Raw genomic sequence first — 17,227 nt, forward strand, 5'->3', positions numbered from 1 at the left:
AACAGTACAGTAGAATGTCTTGTGTTACTAGCACCAACAGTACAGTAGAATGTCTTGTGTTACTAGCTCCAACAGTATAGTAGAATGTCTTGTGTTACTAGCTCCAACAGTACAGTAGAATGTCTTGTGTTACTAGCTCCAACAGTACAGTAGAATGTCTTGTGTTACTAGCTCCAACAGTACAGTAGAATGTCTTGTGTTACTAGCTCCAACAGTACAGTAAAATGTCTTGTGTTACTAGCTCCAACAGTGCAGTAGAATGTCTTGTGTTACTAGCTCCAACAGTACAGTAGAATGTCTTGTGTTACTAGCTCCAACAGTACAGTAGAATGTCTTGTGTTACTAGCACCAACAGTACAGTAGAATGTCTTGTGTTACTAGCACCAACAGCGCAGTAGAATGTCTTGTGTTACTAGCTCCAACAGTACAGTAGAATGTCTTGTGTTACTAGCACCAACAGCGCAGTAGAATGTCTTGTGTTACTAGCTCCAACAGTACAGTAGAATGTATTGTGTTACTGGCTCCAACAGTACAGTAGAATGTCTTGTGTTACTAGCTCCAACAGTACAGTAGAATGTCTTGTGTTACTAGCACCAACAGTACAGTAGAATGTCTTGTGTTACTAGCTCCAACATTGCAGTAGAATGTCTTGTGTTACTAGCTCCAACAGTACAGTATAATGTCTTGTGTTACTAGCTCCAACAGTACAGTATAATGTCTTGTGTTACTAGCTCCAACAGTACAGTAGAATGTATTGTATTACTAGCTCCAACAGTGCAGTAGAATGTCTTGTGTTACTAGCTCCAACAGTGCAGTAGAATGTCTTGTGTTACTAGCTCCAACAGTACAGTAGAATGTATTGTATTACTAGCTCCAACAGTGCAGTAGAATGTCTTGTGGTACTAGCTCCAACAGTGCAGTAGAATGTCTTGGGTTACTAGCTCCAACATTGCAGTAGAATGTCTTGTGTTACTAGCACCAACAGTACAGTAGACTATCTTGTGTTACTAGCTCCAACATTGCAGTAGAATGTCTTGTGTTACTAGCTCCAACAGTACAGTAGAATGTATTGTGTTACTAGCTCCAACAGTACAGTAGAATGTCTTGTGTTACTAGCTCCAACAGTACAGTAGAATGTCTTGTGTTACTAGCACCAACAGTACAGTAGAATGTCTTGTGTTACTAGCACCAACAGCGCAGTAGAATGTCTTGTGTTACTAGCTCCAACAGTACAGTAGAATGTCTTGTGTTACTAGCACCAACAGCGCAGTAGAATGTCTTGTGTTACTAGCTCCAACAGTACAGTAGAATGTATTGTGTTACTATTTCCAACAGTACAGTAGAATGTCTTGTGTTACTAGCTCCAACAGTACAGTAGAATGTCTTGTGTTACTAGCACCAACAGTGCAGTAGAATGTCTTGTGTTACTAGCTCCAACAGTACAGTAGAATGTCTTGTGTTACTAGCACCAACAGTACAGTAGAATGTCTTATGTTACTAGCACCAACAGTACAGTAGACTGTATTGTGTTACTAGCACCAACAGCGCAGTAGAATGTCTTGTGTTACTAGCTCCAACAGTACAGTAGAATGTCTTGTGTTACTAGCTCCAACAGTACAGTAGAATGTCTTGTGTTACTAGCACCAACAGTACAGTAGAATGTCTTGTGTTACTAGCTCCAACAGTATAGTAGAATGTCTTGTGTTACTAGCTCCAACAGTACAGTAGAATGTCTTGTGTTACTAGCTCCAACAGTACAGTAGAATGTCTTGTGTTACTAGCTCCAACAGTACAGTAGAATGTCTTGTGTTACTAGCTCCAACAGTACAGTAAATGTCTTGTGTTACTAGCTCCAACAGTGCAGTAGAATGTCTTGTGTTACTAGCTCCAACAGTACAGTAGAATGTCTTGTGTTACTAGCTCCAACAGTACAGTAGAATGTCTTGTGTTACTAGCACCAACAGTGCAGTAGAATGTCTTGTGTTACTAGCACCAACAGCGCAGTAGAATGTCTTGTGTTACTAGCTCCAACAGTGCAGTAGAATGTCTTGTGTTACTAGCACCAACAGCGCAGTAGAATGTCTTGTGTTACTAGCTCCAACAGTACAGTAGAATGTATTGTGTTACTAGCTCCAACAGTACAGTAGAATGTCTTGTGTTACTATCTCCAACAGTACAGTAGAATGTCTTGTGTTACTAGCACCAACAGCGCAGTAGAATGTCTTGTGTTACTAGCTCCAACAGTACAGTAGAATGTCTTGTGTTACTAGCACCAACAGTACAGTAGAATGTCTTATGTTACTAGCACCAACAGTACAGTAGAATGTATTGTGTTACTAGCACCAACAGCGCAGTAGAATGTCTTGTGTTACTAGCTCCAACAGTACAGTAGAATGTCTTGTGTTACTAGCTCCAACAGTGCAGTAGAATGTCTTGTGTTACTAGCTCCAACATTGCAGTAGAATGTCTTGTGTTACTAGCTCCAACAGTACAGTAGAATGTATTGTGTTACTAGCTCCAACAGTACAGTAGAATGTCTTGTGTTACTAGCTCCAGTACAGTAGAATGTCTTGTGTTACTAGCTCCAAAGTAGAATGTCTTGTGTTACTAGCTCCAACAGTACAGTAGAATGTCTTGTGTTACTATCTCCAACAGTACAGTAGAATGTCTTGTGTTACTAGCACCAACAGCGCAGTAGAATGTCTTGTGTTACTAGCTCCAACAGTACAGTAGAATGTCTTGTGTTACTAGCACCAACAGTACAGTAGAATGTCTTATGTTACTAGCACCAACAGTACAGTAGAATGTATTGTGTTACTAGCACCAACAGCGCAGTAGAATGTCTTGTGTTACTAGCTCCAACAGTACAGTAGAATGTCTTGTGTTACTAGCTCCAACAGTACAGTAGAATGTCTTGTGTTACTAGCACCAACAGCGCAGTAGAATGTCTTGTGTTACTAGCTCCAACAGTACAGTAGAATGTCTTGTGTTACTAGCTCCAACAGTGCAGTAGAATGTCTTGTGTTACTAGCTCCAACATTGCAGTAGAATGTCTTGTGTTACTAGCTCCAACAGTACAGTAGAATGTATTGTGTTACTAGCTCCAACAGTACAGTAGAATGTATTGTGTTACTAGCTCCAACAGTACAGTAGAATGTCTTGTGTTACTAGCTCCAACATTGCAGTAGAATGTCTTGTGTTACTAGCTCCAACAGTACAGTAGAATGTATTGTGTTACTAGCTCCAACAGTACAGTAGAATGTCTTGTGTTACTAGCACCAACAGTACAGTAGAATGTCTTGTGTTACTAGCTCCAACAGTACAGTAGAATGTCTTGTGTTACTAGCACCAACAGTACAGTAGAATGTCTTGTGTTACTAGCACCAACAGCGCAGTAGAATGTCTTGTGTTACTAGCTCCAACAGTACAGTAGAATGTCTTGTGTTACTAGCACCAACAGCGCAGTAGAATGTCTTGTGTTACTAGCTCCAACAGTACAGTAGAATGTCTTGTGTTACTAGCTCCAACAGTACAGTAGAATGTCTTGTGTTACTAGCACCAACAGTACAGTAGAATGTCTTGTGTTACTAGCACCAACAGCGCAGTAGAATGTCTTGTGTTACTAGCTCCAACAGTACAGTAGAATGTCTTGTGTTACTAGCACCAACAGCGCAGTAGAATGTCTTGTGTTACTAGCTCCAACAGTACAGTAGAATGTATTGTGTTACTAGTTACTCCAACAGTACAGTAGAATGTCTTGTGTTACTAGCACCAACAGTACAGTAGAATGTCTTGTGTTACTAGCTCCAACAGTACAGTAGAATGTCTTGTGTTACTAGCACCAACAGTACAGTAGAATGTCTTGTGTTACTAGCACCAACAGCGCAGTAGAATGTCTTGTGTTACTAGCTCCAACAGTACAGTAGAATGTCTTGTGTTACTAGCACCAACAGCGCAGTAGAATGTCTTGTGTTACTAGCTCCAACAGTACAGTAGAATGTATTGTGTTACTATTTCCAACAGTACAGTAGAATGTCTTGTGTTACTAGCTCCAACAGTACAGTAGAATGTCTTGTGTTACTAGCACCAACAGCGCAGTAGAATGTCTTGTGTTACTAGCTCCAACAGTACAGTAGAATGTCTTGTGTTACTAGCACCAACAGTACAGTAGAATGTCTTATGTTACTAGCACCAACAGTACAGTAGAATGTATTGTGTTACTAGCACCAACAGCGCAGTAGAATGTCTTGTGTTACTAGCTCCAACAGTACAGTAGAATGTCTTGTGTTACTAGCTCCAACAGTACAGTAGAATGTCTTGTGTTACTAGCACCAACAGTACAGTAGAATGTCTTGTGTTACTAGCTCCAACAGTATAGTAGAATGTATTGTGTTACTAGCTCCAACAGTACAGTAGAATGTCTTGTGTTACTAGCTCCAACAGTACAGTAGAATGTCTTGTGTTACTAGCTCCAACAGTACAGTAGAATGTCTTGTGTTACTAGCTCCAACAGTACAGTAAAATGTCTTGTGTTACTAGCTCCAACAGTGCAGTAGAATGTCTTGTGTTACTAGCTCCAACAGTACAGTAGAATGTCTTGTGTTACTAGCTCCAACAGTACAGTAGAATGTCTTGTGTTACTAGCACCAACAGTACAGTAGAATGTCTTGTGTTACTAGCACCAACAGCGCAGTAGAATGTCTTGTGTTACTAGCTCCAACAGTACAGTAGAATGTCTTGTGTTACTAGCACCAACAGCGCAGTAGAATGTCTTGTGTTACTAGCTCCAACAGTACAGTAGAATGTATTGTGTTACTAGCTCCAACAGTACAGTAGAATGTCTTGTGTTACTAGCTCCAACAGTACAGTAGAATGTCTTGTGTTACTAGCACCAACAGCGCAGTAGAATGTCTTGTGTTACTAGCTCCAACATTGCAGTAGAATGTCTTGTGTTACTAGCTCAACAGTACAGTAGAATGTATTGTGTTACTAGCTCCAACAGTACAGTAGAATGTATTGTGTTACTAGCTCCAACAGTACAGTAGAATGTCTTGTGTTACTAGCTCCAACATTGCAGTAGAATGTCTTGTGTTACTAGCTCCAACAGTACAGTAGAATGTCTTGTGTTACTAGCTCCAACAGTACAGTAGAATGTCTTGTGTTACTAGCACCAACAGTACAGTAGAATGTCTTGTGTTACTAGCTCCAACAGTACAGTAGAATGTCTTGTGTTACTAGCACCAACAGTACAGTAGAATGTCTTGTGTTACTAGCACCAACAGCGCAGTAGAATGTCTTGTGTTACTAGCTCCAACAGTACAGTAGAATGTCTTGTGTTACTAGCACCAACAGCGCAGTAGAATGTCTTGTGTTACTAGCTCCAACAGTACAGTAGAATGTATTGTGTTACTAGCTCCAACAGTACAGTAGAATGTCTTGTGTTACTAGCACCAACAGTACAGTAGAATGTCTTGTGTTACTAGCACCAACAGCGCAGTAGAATGTCTTGTGTTACTAGCTCCAACAGTACAGTAGAATGTCTTGTGTTACTAGCACCAACAGCGCAGTAGAATGTCTTGTGTTACTAGCTCCAACAGTACAGTAGAATGTATTGTGTTACTAGCTCCAACAGTACAGTAGAATGTCTTGTGTTACTAGCACCAACAGTACAGTAGAATGTCTTGTGTTACTAGCTCCAACAGTACAGTAGAATGTCTTGTGTTACTAGCACCAACAGTACAGTAGAATGTCTTGTGTTACTAGCACCAACAGCGCAGTAGAATGTCTTGTGTTACTAGCTCCAACAGTACAGTAGAATGTCTTGTGTTACTAGCACCAACAGCAGTAGAATGTCTTGTGTTACTAGCTCCAACAGTGCAATAGAATGTCTTGTGTTACTAGCACCAACAGCGCAGTAGAATGTCTTGTGTTACTAGCTCCAACAGTACAGTAGAATGTATTGTGTTACTAGCTCCAACAGTACAGTAGAATGTCTTGTGTTACTATCTCCAACAGTACAGTAGAATGTCTTGTGTTACTAGCACCAACAGTGCAGTAGAATGTCTTGTGTTACTAGCTCCAACAGTACAGTAGAATGTCTTGTGTTACTAGCACCAACAGTACAGTAGAATGTCTTATGTTACTAGCACCAACAGTACAGTAGAATGTATTGTGTTACTAGCACCAACAGCGCAGTAGAATGTCTTGTGTTACTAGCTCCAACAGTACAGTAGAATGTCTTGTGTTACTAGCTCCAACAGTACAGTAGAATGTCTTGTGTTACTAGCACCAACAGTACAGTAGAATGTCTTGTGTTACTAGCTCCAACAGTATAGTAGAATGTATTGTGTTACTAGCTCCAACAGTACAGTAGAATGTCTTGTGTTACTAGCTCCAACAGTACAGTAGAATGTCTTGTGTTACTAGCTCCAACAGTACAGTAGAATGTCTTGTGTTACTAGCTCCAACAGTACAGTAAAATGTCTTGTGTTACTAGCTCCAACAGTGCAGTAGAATGTCTTGTGTTACTAGCTCCAACAGTACAGTAGAATGTCTTGTGTTACTAGCTCCAACAGTACAGTAGAATGTCTTGTGTTACTAGCACCAACAGTACAGTAGAATGTCTTGTGTTACTAGCACCAACAGCGCAGTAGAATGTCTTGTGTTACTAGCTCCAACAGTACAGTAGAATGTCTTGTGTTACTAGCACCAACAGCGCAGTAGAATGTCTTGTGTTACTAGCTCCAACAGTACAGTAGAATGTATTGTGTTACTAGCTCCAACAGTACAGTAGAATGTCTTGTGTTACTAGCTCCAACAGTACAGTAGAATGTCTTGTGTTACTAGCACCAACAGCGCAGTAGAATGTCTTGTGTTACTAGCTCCAACAGTACAGTAGAATGTCTTGTGTTACTAGCACCAACAGTACAGTAGAATGTCTTATGTTACTAGCACCAACAGTACAGTAGAATGTATTGTGTTACTAGCACCAACAGCGCAGTAGAATGTCTTGTGTTACTAGCTCCAACAGTACAGTAGAATGTCTTGTGTTACTAGCTCCAACAGTACAGTAGAATGTCTTGTGTTACTAGCACCAACAGTACAGTAGAATGTCTTGTGTTACTAGCTCCAACAGTATAGTAGAATGTCTTGTGTTACTAGCTCCAACAGTACAGTAGAATGTCTTGTGTTACTAGCACCAACAGTACAGTAGAATGTATTGTGTTACTAGCACCAACAGCGCAGTAGAATGTCTTGTGTTACTAGCTCCAACAGTACAGTAGAATGTCTTGTGTTACTAGCTCCAACAGTACAGTAGAATGTCTTGTGTTACTAGCTCCAACAGTACAGTAGAATGTCTTGTGTTACTAGCACCAACAGTACAATAGAATGTCTTGTGTTACTAGCTCCAACAGTACAGTAGAATGTCTTGTGTTACTAGCACCAACAGTACAGTAGAATGTCTTGTGTTACTTGCTCCAACAGTACAGTAGAATGTCTTGTGTTACTAGCACCAATAGTGCAGTAGAATGTCTTGTGTTACTAGCTCCAACAGTACAGTAGAATGTCTTGTGTTACTAGCACCAACAGTACAGTAGAATGTCTTGTGTTACTAGCTCCAACAGTATAGTAGAATGTCTTGTGTTACTAGCTCCAACAGTACAGTAGAATGTCTTGTGTTACTAGCTCCAACAGTACAGTAGAATGTCTTGTGTTACTAGCTCCAACAGTACAGTAGAATGTCTTGTGTTACTAGCTCCAACAGTACAGTAAAATGTCTTGTGTTACTAGCTCCAACAGTGCAGTAGAATGTCTTGTGTTACTAGCTCCAACAGTACAGTAGAATGTCTTGTGTTACTAGCTCCAACAGTACAGTAGAATGTCTTGTGTTACTAGCACCAACAGTACAGTAGAATGTCTTGTGTTACTAGCACCAACAGCGCAGTAGAATGTCTTGTGTTACTAGCTCCAACAGTACAGTAGAATGTCTTGTGTTACTAGCACCAACAGCGCAGTAGAATGTCTTGTGTTACTAGCTCCAACAGTACAGTAGAATGTATTGTGTTACTGGCTCCAACAGTACAGTAGAATGTCTTGTGTTACTAGCTCCAACAGTACAGTAGAATGTCTTGTGTTACTAGCACCAACAGTACAGTAGAATGTCTTGTGTTACTAGCTCCAACATTGCAGTAGAATGTCTTGTGTTACTAGCTCCAACAGTACAGTATAATGTCTTGTGTTACTAGCTCCAACAGTACAGTATAATGTCTTGTGTTACTAGCTCCAACAGTACAGTAGAATGTATTGTATTACTAGCTCCAACAGTGCAGTAGAATGTCTTGTGTTACTAGCTCCAACAGTGCAGTAGAATGTCTTGTGTTACTAGCTCCAACAGTACAGTAGAATGTATTGTATTACTAGCTCCAACAGTGCAGTAGAATGTCTTGTGGTACTAGCTCCAACAGTGCAGTAGAATGTCTTGGGTTACTAGCTCCAACATTGCAGTAGAATGTCTTGTGTTACTAGCACCAACAGTACAGTAGACTATCTTGTGTTACTAGCTCCAACATTGCAGTAGAATGTCTTGTGTTACTAGCTCCAACAGTACAGTAGAATGTATTGTGTTACTAGCTCCAACAAGTACAGTAGAATGTCTTGTGTTACTAGCTCCAACAGTACAGTAGAATGTCTTGTGTTACTAGCACCAACAGTACAGTAGAATGTCTTGTGTTACTAGCACCAACAGCGCAGTAGAATGTCTTGTGTTACTAGCTCCAACAGTACAGTAGAATGTCTTGTGTTACTAGCACCAACAGCGCAGTAGAATGTCTTGTGTTACTAGCTCCAACAGTACAGTAGAATGTATTGTGTTACTATTTCCAACAGTACAGTAGAATGTCTTGTGTTACTAGCTCCAACAGTACAGTAGAATGTCTTGTGTTACTAGCACCAACAGTGCAGTAGAATGTCTTGTGTTACTAGCTCCAACAGTACAGTAGAATGTCTTGTGTTACTAGCACAAACAGTACAGTAGAATGTCTTATGTTACTAGCACCAACAGTACAGTAGACTGTATTGTGTTACTAGCACCAACAGCGCAGTAGAATGTCTTGTGTTACTAGCTCCAACAGTACAGTAGAATGTCTTGTGTTACTAGCTCCAACAGTACAGTAGAATGTCTTGTGTTACTAGCACCAACAGTACAGTAGAATGTCTTGTGTTACTAGCTCCAACAGTATAGTAGAATGTATTGTGTTACTAGCTCCAACAGTACAGTAGAATGTCTTGTGTTACTAGCTCCAACAGTACAGTAGAATGTCTTGTGTTACTAGCTCCAACAGTACAGTAGAATGCCTTGTGTTACTAGCTCCAACAGTACAGTAAAATGTCTTGTGTTACTAGCTCCAACAGTGCAGTAGAATGTCTTGTGTTACTAGCTCCAACAGTACAGTAGAATGTCTTGTGTTACTAGCTCCAACAGTACAGTAGAATGTCTTGTGTTACTAGCACCAACAGTGCAGTAGAATGTCTTGTGTTACTAGCACCAACAGCGCAGTAGAATGTCTTGTGTTACTAGCTCCAACAGTGCAGTAGAATGTCTTGTGTTACTAGCACCAACAGCGCAGTAGAATGTCTTGTGTTACTAGCTCCAACAGTACAGTAGAATGTATTGTGTTACTAGCTCCAACAGTACAGTAGAATGTCTTGTGTTACTATCTCCAACAGTACAGTAGAATGTCTTGTGTTACTAGCACCAACAGCGCAGTAGAATGTCTTGTGTTACTAGCTCCAACAGTACAGTAGAATGTCTTGTGTTACTAGCACCAACAGTACAGTAGAATGTCTTATGTTACTAGCACCAACAGTACAGTAGAATGTATTGTGTTACTAGCACCAACAGCGCAGTAGAATGTCTTGTGTTACTAGCTCCAACAGTACAGTAGAATGTCTTGTGTTACTAGCTCCAACAGTACAGTAGAATGTCTTGTGTTACTAGCACCAACAGTACAGTAGAATGTCTTGTGTTACTAGCTCCAACAGTATAGTAGAATGTCTTGTGTTACTAGCTCCAACAGTACAGTAGAATGTCTTGTGTTACTAGCACCAACAGTACAGTAGAATGTATTGTGTTACTAGCACCAACAGCGCAGTAGAATGTCTTGTGTTACTAGCTCCAACAGTACAGTAGAATGTCTTGTGTTACTAGCTCCAACAGTACAGTAGAATGTCTTGTGTTACTAGCTCCAACAGTACAGTAGAATGTCTTGTGTTACTAGCACCAACAGTACAGTAGAATGTCTTGTGTTACTAGCTCCAACAGTATAGTAGAATGTCTTGTGTTACTAGCACCAACAGTACAGTAGAATGTCTTGTGTTACTTGCTCCAACAGTACAGTAGAATGTCTTGTGTTACTAGCACCAATAGTGCAGTAGAATGTCTTGTGTTACGAGCTCCAACAGTACAGTAGAATGTCTTGTGTTACTAGCACCAACAATACAGTAGAATGTCTTGTGTTACTAGCTCCAACAGTATAGTAGAATGTCTTGTGTTACTAGCTCCAACAGTACAGTAGAATGTCTTGTGTTACTAGCTCCAACAGTACAGTAGAATGTATTGTGTTACTGGCTCCAACAGTACAGTAGAATGTCTTGTGTTACTAGCTCCAACAGTACAGTAGAATGTCTTGTGTTACTAGCACCAACAGTACAGTAGAATGTCTTGTGTTACTAGCTCCAACATTGCAGTAGAATGTCTTGTGTTACTAGCTCCAACAGTACAGTATAATGTCTTGTGTTACTAGCTCCAACAGTACAGTATAATGTCTTGTGTTACTAGCTCCAACAGTACAGTAGAATGTATTGTATTACTAGCTCCAACAGTGCAGTAGAATGTCTTGTGTTACTAGCTCCAACAGTGCAGTAGAATGTCTTGTGTTACTAGCTCCAACAGTACAGTAGAATGTATTGTATTACTAGCTCCAACAGTGCAGTAGAATGTCTTGTGGTACTAGCTCCAACAGTGCAGTAGAATGTCTTGGGTTACTAGCTCCAACATTGCAGTAGAATGTCTTGTGTTACTAGCACCAACAGTACAGTAGACTATCTTGTGTTACTAGCTCCAACATTGCAGTAGAATGTCTTGTGTTACTAGCTCCAACAGTACAGTAGAATGTATTGTGTTACTAGCTCCAACAGTACAGTAGAATGTCTTGTGTTACTAGCTCCAACAGTACAGTAGAATGTCTTGTGTTACTAGCACCAACAGTACAGTAGAATGTCTTGTGTTACTAGCACCAACAGCGCAGTAGAATGTCTTGTGTTACTAGCTCCAACAGTACAGTAGAATGTCTTGTGTTACTAGCACCAACAGCGCAGTAGAATGTCTTGTGTTACTAGCTCCAACAGTACAGTAGAATGTATTGTGTTACTAGCACCAACAGTACAGTAGAATGTCTTGTGTTACTAGCTCCAACAGTACAGTAGAATGTCTTGTGTTACTAGCACCAACAGTGCAGTAGAATGTCTTGTGTTACTAGCTCCAACAGTACAGTAGAATGTCTTGTGTTACTAGCACCAACAGTACAGTAGAATGTCTTATGTTACTAGCACCAACAGTACAGTAGAATGTATTGTGTTACTAGCACCAACAGCGCAGTAGAATGTCTTGTGTTACTAGCTCCAACAGTACAGTAGAATGTCTTGTGTTACTAGCTCCAACAGTACAGTAGAATGTCTTGTGTTACTAGCACCAACAGTACAGTAGAATGTCTTGTGTTACTAGCTCCAACAGTATAGTAGAATGTCTTGTGTTACTAGCTCCAACAGTACAGTAGAATGTCTTGTGTTACTAGCTCCAACAGTACAGTAGAATGTCTTGTGTTACTAGCTCCAACAGTACAGTAGAATGTCTTGTGTTACTAGCTCCAACAGTACAGTAAAATGTCTTGTGTTACTAGCTCCAACAGTGCAGTAGAATGTCTTGTGTTACTAGCTCCAACAGTACAGTAGAATGTCTTGTGTTACTAGCTCCAACAGTACAGTAGAATGTCTTGTGTTACTAGCACCAACAGTGCAGTAGAATGTCTTGTGTTACTAGCACCAACAGCGCAGTAGAATGTCTTGTGTTACTAGCTCCAACAGTGCAGTAGAATGTCTTGTGTTACTAGCACCAACAGCGCAGTAGAATGTCTTGTGTTACTAGCTCCAACAGTACAGTAGAATGTATTGTGTTACTAGCTCCAACAGTACAGTAGAATGTCTTGTGTTACTATCTCCAACAGTACAGTAGAATGTCTTGTGTTACTAGCACCAACAGCGCAGTAGAATGTCTTGTGTTACTAGCTCCAACAGTACAGTAGAATGTCTTGTGTTACTAGCACCAACAGTACAGTAGAATGTCTTATGTTACTAGCACCAACAGTACAGTAGAATGTATTGTGTTACTAGCACCAACAGCGCAGTAGAATGTCTTGTGTTACTAGCTCCAACAGTACAGTAGAATGTCTTGTGTTACTAGCTCCAACAGTGCAGTAGAATGTCTTGTGTTACTAGCTCCAACATTGCAGTAGAATGTCTTGTGTTACTAGCTCCAACAGTACAGTAGAATGTATTGTGTTACTAGCTCCAACAGTACAGTAGAATGTATTGTGTTACTAGCTCCAACAGTACAGTAGAATGTCTTGTGTTACTAGCTCCAACATTGCAGTAGAATGTCTTGTGTTACTAGCTCCAACAGTACAGTAGAATGTCTTGTGTTACTATCTCCAACAGTACAGTAGAATGTCTTGTGTTACTAGCACCAACAGCGCAGTAGAATGTCTTGTGTTACTAGCTCCAACAGTACAGTAGAATGTCTTGTGTTACTAGCACCAACAGTACAGTAGAATGTCTTATGTTACTAGCACCAACAGTACAGTAGAATGTATTGTGTTACTAGCACCAACAGCGCAGTAGAATGTCTTGTGTTACTAGCTCCAACAGTACAGTAGAATGTCTTGTGTTACTAGCTCCAACAGTACAGTAGAATGTCTTGTGTTACTAGCACCAACAGCGCAGTAGAATGTCTTGTGTTACTAGCTCCAACAGTACAGTAGAATGTCTTGTGTTACTAGCTCCAACAGTGCAGTAGAATGTCTTGTGTTACTAGCTCCAACATTGCAGTAGAATGTCTTGTGTTACTAGCTCCAACAGTACAGTAGAATGTATTGTGTTACTAGCTCCAACAGTACAGTAGAATGTATTGTGTTACTAGCTCCAACAGTACAGTAGAATGTCTTGTGTTACTAGCTCCAACATTGCAGTAGAATGTCTTGTGTTACTAGCTCCAACAGTACAGTAGAATGTATTGTGTTACTAGCTCCAACAGTACAGTAGAATGTCTTGTGTTACTAGCACCAACAGTACAGTAGAATGTCTTGTGTTACTAGCTCCAACAGTACAGTAGAATGTCTTGTGTTACTAGCACCAACAGTACAGTAGAATGTCTTGTGTTACTAGCACCAACAGCGCAGTAGAATGTCTTGTGTTACTAGCTCCAACAGTACAGTAGAATGTCTTGTGTTACTAGCACCAACAGCGCAGTAGAATGTCTTGTGTTACTAGCTCCAACAGTACAGTAGAATGTATTGTGTTACTAGCTCCAACAGTACAGTAGAATGTCTTGTGTTACTAGCACCAACAGTACAGTAGAATGTCTTGTGTTACTAGCACCAACAGCGCAGTAGAATGTCTTGTGTTACTAGCTCCAACAGTACAGTAGAATGTCTTGTGTTACTAGCACCAACAGCGCAGTAGAATGTCTTGTGTTACTAGCTCCAACAGTACAGTAGAATGTATTGTGTTACTAGCTCCAACAGTACAGTAGAATGTCTTGTGTTACTAGCACCAACAGTACAGTAGAATGTCTTGTGTTACTAGCTCCAACAGTACAGTAGAATGTCTTGTGTTACTAGCACCAACAGTACAGTAGAATGTCTTGTGTTACTAGCACCAACAGCGCAGTAGAATGTCTTGTGTTACTAGCTCCAACAGTACAGTAGAATGTCTTGTGTTACTAGCACCAACAGCGCAGTAGAATGTCTTGTGTTACTAGCTCCAACAGTACAGTAGAATGTATTGTGTTACTATTTCCAACAGTACAGTAGAATGTCTTGTGTTACTAGCTCCAACAGTACAGTAGAATGTCTTGTGTTACTAGCACCAACAGCGCAGTAGAATGTCTTGTGTTACTAGCTCCAACAGTACAGTAGAATGTCTTGTGTTACTAGCACCAACAGTACAGTAGAATGTCTTATGTTACTAGCACCAACAGTACAGTAGAATGTATTGTGTTACTAGCACCAACAGCGCAGTAGAATGTCTTGTGTTACTAGCTCCAACAGTACAGTAGAATGTCTTGTGTTACTAGCTCCAACAGTACAGTAGAATGTCTTGTGTTACTAGCACCAACAGTACAGTAGAATGTCTTGTGTTACTAGCTCCAACAGTATAGTAGAATGTATTGTGTTACTAGCTCCAACAGTACAGTAGAATGTCTTGTGTTACTAGCTCCAACAGTACAGTAGAATGTCTTGTGTTACTAGCTCCAACAGTACAGTAGAATGTCTTGTGTTACTAGCTCCAACAGTACAGTAAAATGTCTTGTGTTACTAGCTCCAACAGTGCAGTAGAATGTCTTGTGTTACTAGCTCCAACAGTACAGTAGAATGTCTTGTGTTACTAGCTCCAACAGTACAGTAGAATGTCTTGTGTTACTAGCACCAACAGTACAGTAGAATGTCTTGTGTTACTAGCACCAACAGCGCAGTAGAATGTCTTGTGTTACTAGCTCCAACAGTACAGTAGAATGTCTTGTGTTACTAGCACCAACAGCGCAGTAGAATGTCTTGTGTTACTAGCTCCAACAGTACAGTAGAATGTATTGTGTTACTAGCTCCAACAGTACAGTAGAATGTCTTGTGTTACTAGCTCCAACAGTACAGTAGAATGTCTTGTGTTACTAGCACCAACAGCGCAGTAGAATGTCTTGTGTTACTAGCTCCAACATTGCAGTAGACTGTCTTGTGTTACTAGCTCCAACAGTACAGTAGAATGTATTGTGTTACTAGCTCCAACAGTACAGTAGAATGTATTGTGTTACTAGCTCCAACAGTACAGTAGAATGTCTTGTGTTACTAGCTCCAACATTGCAGTAGAATGTCTTGTGTTACTAGCTCCAACAGTACAGTAGAATGTATTGTGTTACTAGCTCCAACAGTACAGTAGAATGTCTTGTGTTACTAGCACCAACAGTACAGTAGAATGTCTTGTGTTACTAGCTCCAACAGTACAGTAGAATGTCTTGTGTTACTAGCACCAACAGTACAGTAGAATGTCTTGTGTTACTAGCACCAACAGCGCAGTAGAATGTCTTGTGTTACTAGCTCCAACAGTACAGTAGAATGTCTTGTGTTACTAGCACCAACAGCGCAGTAGAATGTCTTGTGTTACTAGCTCCAACAGTACAGTAGAATGTATTGTGTTACTAGCTCCAACAGTACAGTAGAATGTCTTGTGTTACTAGCACCAACAGTACAGTAGAATGTCTTGTGTTACTAGCACCAACAGCGCAGTAGAATGTCTTGTGTTACTAGCTCCAACAGTACAGTAGAATGTCTTGTGTTACTAGCACCAACAGCGCAGTAGAATGTCTTGTGTTACTAGCTCCAACAGTACAGTATAATGTATTGTGTTACTAGCTCCAACAGTACAGTAGAATGTCTTGTGTTACTAGCACCAACAGTACAGTAGAATGTCTTGTGTTACTAGCTCCAACAGTACAGTAGAATGTCTTGTGTTACTAGCACCAACAGTACAGTAGAATGTCTTGTGTTACTAGCACCAACAGCGCAGTAGAATGTCTTGTGTTACTAGCTCCAACAGTACAGTAGAATGTCTTGTGTTACTAGCACCAACAGCGCAGTAGAATGTCTTGTGTTACTAGCTCCAACAGTGCAGTAGAATGTCTTGTGTTACTAGCACCAACAGCGCAGTAGAATGTCTTGTGTTACTAGCTCCAACAGTACAGTAGAATGTATTGTGTTACTAGCTCCAACAGTACAGTAGAATGTCTTGTGTTACTATCTCCAACAGTACAGTAGAATGTCTTGTGTTACTAGCACCAACAGCGCAGTAGAATGTCTTGTGTTACTAGCTCCAACAGTACAGTAGAATGTCTTGTGTTACTAGCACCAACAGTACAGTAGAATGTCTTATGTTACTAGCACCAACAGTACAGTAGAATGTATTGTGTTACTAGCACCAACAGCGCAGTAGAATGTCTTGTGTTACTAGCTCCAACAGTACAGTAGAATGTCTTGTGTTACTAGCTCCAACAGTACAGTAGAATGTCTTGTGTTACTAGCACCAACAGTACAGTAGAATGTCTTGTGTTACTAGCTCCAACAGTATAGTAGAATGTATTGTGTTACTAGCTCCAACAGTACAGTAGAATGTCTTGTGTTACTAGCTCCAACAGTACAGTAGAATGTCTTGTGTTACTAGCTCCAACAGTACAGTAGAATGTCTTGTGTTACTAGCTCCAACAGTACAGTAAAATGTCTTGTGTTACTAGCTCCAACAGTGCAGTAGAATGTCTTGTGTTACTAGCTCCAACAGTACAGTAGAATGTCTTGTGTTACTAGCTCCAACAGTACAGTAGAATGTCTTGTGTTACTAGCACCAACAGTACAGTAGAATGTCTTGTGTTACTAGCACCAACAGCGCAGTAGAATGTCTTGTGTTACTAGCTCCAACAGTACAGTAGAATGTCTTGTGTTACTAGCACCAACAGCGCAGTAGAATGTCTTGTGTTACTAGCTCCAACAGTACAGTAGAATGTATTGTGTTACTAGCTCCAACAGTACAGTAGAATGTCTTGTGTTACTAGCTCCAACAGTACAGTAGAATGTCTTGTGTTACTAGCACCAACAGCGCAGTAGAATGTCTTGTGTTACTAGCTCCAACAGTACAGTAGAATGTCTTGTGTTACTAGCACCAACTGTACAGTAGAATGTCTTATGTTACTAGCACCAACAGTACAGTAGAATGTATTGTGTTACTAGCACCAACAGCGCAGTAGAATGTCTTGTGTTACTAGCTCCAACAGTACAGTAGAATGTCTTGTGTTACTAGCTCCAACAGTACAGTAGAATGTCTTGTGTTACTAGCACCAACAGTACAGTAGAAT

This window comes from Oncorhynchus nerka, linkage group LG24 (assembly GCF_034236695.1).
Source record: "Oncorhynchus nerka isolate Pitt River linkage group LG24, Oner_Uvic_2.0, whole genome shotgun sequence".
In the NCBI taxonomy this organism is placed as follows: domain Eukaryota; kingdom Metazoa; phylum Chordata; class Actinopteri; order Salmoniformes; family Salmonidae; genus Oncorhynchus; species Oncorhynchus nerka.